We start from the raw sequence: 6000 nt of genomic DNA on the forward strand, positions 1-6000 counted from the left end.
GAAGTTGGTTGGTGAGGAAGCCCGTCGCACTACACGACGGGGTTGGAAGAGGTCCGTCGCGTATGAAACTGTTGACTTTTTTGTCCATCGCGATACGCGATGGACCATGTTATATGTCAACGCTGTACGCGATGGCTTGAAATTACCGGAAAATTAGGGTTTCGTTTAAAACATCCATTGGGCGAACCCTTAACACTTATCTCGTCCCAGGAGACAAAAAGACGATTTTCCACTATTCCAGTCATCCAGAGATCAACCCTCTGATGTGTTTCACCATAATTGAAGATTTATTGACGAAGATGAGCGGCTAATCTTCTCGAGTCATACCCGGAATGCATAGTGTTGTACTTTTACAGTTTTTCTCATTTCTTAGAACTGACTATTTGTAATTGTTGATTATCGATCTATGAACATTGATATTTGGTATTATTGTACATTCAGTCGGTTTATGTTTATTTCAATCAGAACGATTAGTTTGCCAGTTGTTGTACGTGTCTCATACGGTTTACTGATTAGTTTAAATATAATAAAGCATACATTCGTCCTTAATTGAGTCACACTGGCAAGGAACCTTTGGTTACCAGTGTCGTGTGTTTACATTTGTTGATACCTAAGGTTTTACTACTTGGTTAACCAGATTCAGTTGTTAATAATTAATCTGTTACATTACATGAGATTGTTATTTGTTACATGCTTGAACCCCGGGTGTGGCTTGTTCTTGTTAACTATTTAAAACTTGTTGAATTAATTACTTTATTCTAAAATCAAATCATTGCTAGTGTTATCAACACTCTTAATTGCTTACTTCATAATGCTAGAAATTTATTGCATGCTACACTGACCACATGTGTACTCCTCGCGGTTCGACACCCTTATTTCCCTAACTAGTTTAAGGTAATTAGAACACTTGATTATTATTTTTTTTAACTAGATCACGATAGTCTAGCATCAGAGTTCGGGTTTTTATTGGGGTTCAATGTTATGAAATGTTGAAAATTTTTTGGAAGAGAAAGTGTTTTGGATGAGAAAATGTGTGATGGAGAAGATGGATTTTTGGGTTTAAATAACTTAATCTAATTTTTGTAATTAACGGTCATATGACTGCTCACCGCCCAAGCCTAAATCACCCCTTCACGGTGTTCCCAACCCACACCAACCCTAAATCACCTCATAAAAGATGATCTTATGGCAATCTAATTAAGGAAATGGATGACAACAATGGCTTTTTTTTTAATCAAAATGGGGCGGGTGAAAAAAATATTTATTAAAATAGGTGATTTAAAAAGTATTTACTTAGTTGATTTTTAAAAATCTCATTTTTCTCACTCATAATATTATTGGATAACTATATTTTCTAAGTAATTTTTTTAATCTAAATTGAGATGGACCAATTGAATTTTAAAATAAAAATTTATTTATTTTTACTTTTTTATGTCGTTGAGCTGTAAATTATTAAAGAAAATGGCTTCAAATAAGTCAAAATACGCAAAGTATAATCTCGTTGGACATAGTTAATTTTATAAATATTTATTTTACTATAAAAATCCGTAAAAATTGAAACAAATATATTCAATAAGTGATTATCTCACTATTTATTTGAATTGTTGGCATTTATTTTCATTTGAATTTTCGTTAGTATTTCTTTTCGTTTATTACGTTCTCTCTCTACGAAAAAAAACCTACATAAAAACGCTTTAAAACTAATTAACAGAAATACTTGGCTAGAAAAAAAACTAAAAGGATGTGTAAAAAGCTAGCTGCTCGTTTGAGTATCGCTTGAAAAAAGCTCGACTCGAAGAAAATCGTATGTAAATAAGCTGAGTCGGCTCAGTTCGATCGATCAATGAGGATGATAAACGAATGTGGAGTGACACATGGATATAAAAAAAACGTTTTGTAACTTATTAAAGAGGAAAGCGCTCCTCGGAAAATTATAAGGTTGTTTAAAAAGTTTGTAGCCCCGTCTAGCTTGAAGTTAGCTTGGAAAAAGACTGGCTAAAAAAACTCGTATGCAAACAAGGCTTGGTTCTGCACGGTAGACATTTGAGTTGACTTGTTGAGCTTTTTTAAGTACCATTCAACCTTGTAGTTTTTTTTTCGAGTGGAGATATTCTCTTTATTAGTTTAAAATATTAGATAACTTTTTTAGATGGTGTTTTTAATGGTTAATAAAAAGTTTGTGAAATTTATCAGATACCATGTTTTCTTATGCACAAATTTTCTTTCAAAACAATTTTTTAATAATTCAGAGGATTTCGAAACATTTTATGTTAAATTAAGAGAAAAGCGTGATGAAAGATAAAAATGCATTTTTTTTAATTTAACTTTTTGGTCGATTTAAATTCTTAATTTAGATTTTAAAAAAATATGTTTATCCAATGATATTATGAGTAAGAAAAATGAGATTTTCAGAAATTACCTAATTTAGTAAATCCTTTTCAAATAACCTATTTTTGTAAATAATTTTTCCATTTATCCATTTTGGTAAAAAAACTAAAGAGTGTGAGAAACATTTCTGACTAAAAAAACTCTTAAAAGATTTAGTTGAAAAATGATAACTCAAAATATAAATAAAAAATAATAAAAGTGAAAAACTATAAAAAAATCTATAATATTTCCCTGTCTTTTTCTTTAAAAAAAGACACAACGTTGAGAAAAAAAACACAATGACAAAAATAAACAAAAAACACAATGATAAATAAAAAAAGACACAATAAATCGTAAAATATAACCACAATGTATAGAAAAAATATAACATAATGTTGAATAATAAAACACAATATCAAGGAAAAATGATACAATGTCAAGGAAAGAAAACACAATTAATTTTGAAAATAAACAAAAAACACAATGATAAATAAAAAGAAATAATGATTTTTCTCCTCACAATTGTGTTTTTTTAACGAGGACTTACCAGAGAAATATCTTAGTTTCTATATATTTTTTTTGTCTTTTATTTATATTTTGAATTATGATTTTTTAATTAGTTTTTTATTATTTTTTTGAGAGGACTTTGTAAACCATACATTTTTTTCATCATTCTCATTTTTGTTACTTGAAGAATAACTTGACCATATAATTAAAGGGCCTAAGAGCATTCTCATCCTATCCCGTAAATTTATGTGAGGGGGATTTGCAAAATTATAAGATGAGTTTTGAGTGATTGTGAGTGTAAATTATAGGGTGAATAGAGAAAAAAGATAGTGATTATTTTGTAAATTTGGGGAAATAAAGTTTGCCCATATTTATTTTTTAATATTTGTTGAATTGATTGTGAGTAGAGGAGAAAAAAACGATAATGATAAATATATAAAAAATTATGATTTAATTTAACAGGGTAATTATATAAATGAGGATGAAAGATTGGTTGAAAATCTATACTATATAATAAATAATATTTAATAATTGCCACATGTCATCACCAAATTGATCCTTACAAAAATTTTCCTTCATCTCACTCATATTAAATATCTTTCACAATTCTCTTTCTTATTAATAATTTTGTATTTCATTTTTATTTTACTTTTTAATCTTGCATTTTCTCATTTTAATATTCTTTGCTATTAATAATTTTGTATTTTATTTTTTTACTTTTTAATCTTTCTTTTTCTCTTTTTAATAATACTTTCCTGATTTAAACAATTAAATACCAACATAAATATGCTTTTTAGTTTTATATAAATATATTATATTAGTTATTAATATTAGGTTTTTTAAGTAACAAATTTTTACGTTGATATTGAATAATGATTTTAAAAATTAAGGTTTTAAATATATTATATTAATTAAGGTTTTATAAGAAATGATATTATTGGATGAAGAAGCAAGATTAATTTTAAAATTAAATTTCAATAATCTTTAACTTATTAAATATATATGATTATTTACTAAATTAAAAGTCTTTTTTCTTCAAACCCTGAAAAGACAAATTTACTATTAATGTATTCTTAGTGTTTGTGTTAACTTAAACGAGCAGGTTTCTTTAGCCGATTAAAATATCAAACATGGTTCAAGTCAATACAGTTTATGATTAAAATGAGTTTCGGTCCACATGTTGGTTTAAAAAAGTAGCCATTTACAACTTATTTTTAGTTAACTATTTAATCAACCCATCATTTATGTTAAGTTCATAATCTTAAAAATCCACAAAAATATAAACACTAGACTACATGTTTTGGTTTTTTCAAGTGGATAAAATCACTTATCTTTGGAATACACATATTAGACATTAGCACACTATTAATCATATGATAAATTTGACTTTGTATATTATTCTATTATTGAAGATTTTAAAAATACAGTTTTCTTTAGTGAGCGAGTTATACTTGCACCGAAAAATGTGGTCGCTCAAGAAACTAGCAAGCGTTCACTATCCATGCTCTAGCAGTCATAAAATGATACATTAAAAGAAAGTATTAGTTTCCTGATGTTTTAAATGACCTTAAAATCGAAGGTTGTCAAGTTATAGATCAGTCCTAAAAGTTGACGTTGAAATAATGTTGCTTAACATATTAACTAGAAAATTGGAATATGCAATGAAACTAAACTATATGTGAAAATACAATATGATAACCATGCTATAGAAGCCGAAATCATATCCGAAAGTAATATTGAAACTCACATTTTTATTCTTAAAAAAATCTTATACCTTTAGATAAAATGATTAATTTCTAAGTATGAAATTTTCACTTTATTTTTGTTTTGGATAAAAGCTAAGGTCAAATATTATAGATGGTTGATTTGTTTGTGAGACAATTTATTTTAACTCACGATAGTTATGTGTTGCATTATTTAGAGTTATAAACAGAAACAATGTGATACTAATATTTTTTTATGTAGAAAATAAAGTTACAAATAAAACTACAAGTATTGTGTACAAAGAAATATTTAGAGATTTATGAATAGCTAATAACTTTTTATTTTCATATTATATCATGTGTAATTTATTCTGTCATATTTGTATTTTACATTATGTTATTAATTATTTTTTTTATTCTAATACGTGTGCTACACGATAACATAAGTAACCTACTGTTTTAATAAGTGGTTGGGGTATATATGTGTGGTGTTATTAGGACACCGCCAATTGACATTCTTAATTTAGACGTCACTTACTTCAATACAAGTGGTATGGAACATACTACTCATAAAGACCTCATGGCATTAAATGTTCTCAGGTGTATGCAATACTATTATATATTATATGGTCAGAGAAGAGTGAACTTCAATCTAATTCATAGAAAATATCTGATGTAATTCTGACCATTAATATTAATATGCAGTTTGCAGGCAGTTTATTCTCCATCCATCCCCACTCTCCCCGTGATTCAAGCATCTTTTTTTATCTTCTTCAATCGTGTGCTTCCAACGTGTGTGCAGTTCAAGACGGTTTTCTACTCTCGCTCACATAAGAAGTTCCTGCACAATTAATTAAGATTAATGGCATTCGACATCATAGCTCTATGAATCGTCGCTCTCTCTTCCCACCATCTCGCACGTAATAGGTTTATTGTTTAATCGTTTTATTTATGGTTAAAGTGAAATTGCACTAATTTTGACGTTATTTTACTAATCTCATGAAAATAACGTTAAAAGCGGCGGAAGGTTAATCAGGCATCATGTGGTGGCGTTGATAGCCGAAAGACAAGGGTGCATGCACTAATCGGCGGTGCCCCGATGGTTGAGTGTTATGTGTCTTATGTCCAAGGCTTGATGCAAAACTACTATTGAGCTGGGGGTCTCACCGGAAGCAGCCTCTCTATTCCTAAAGGGTAGAGGTAAGGCTGTCTACATCCTCATACCCTACCATAGCTTTGCTATTGATGGGATATACTGAGTACGATGATGATGATTTATGGTTAAAGGTTTTTAATTTTGGTTTTGGTTTTGTCTGATTATATCTTTGATTTTGAATATCAATTTCCAGGTGATAATTAGGAGGAAGAAGCTATTGTCACAGGAGTTCAAAACCGTACGTAATCGATCCACATGATTTGGATT

This window comes from Bidens hawaiensis, unplaced genomic scaffold (assembly GCF_021521415.1).
Source record: "Bidens hawaiensis isolate Kalapana, Puna unplaced genomic scaffold, B.hawaiensis_p1.1 tig00037537_1, whole genome shotgun sequence".
Taxonomy (NCBI): Eukaryota; Viridiplantae; Streptophyta; class Magnoliopsida; order Asterales; family Asteraceae; genus Bidens; species Bidens hawaiensis.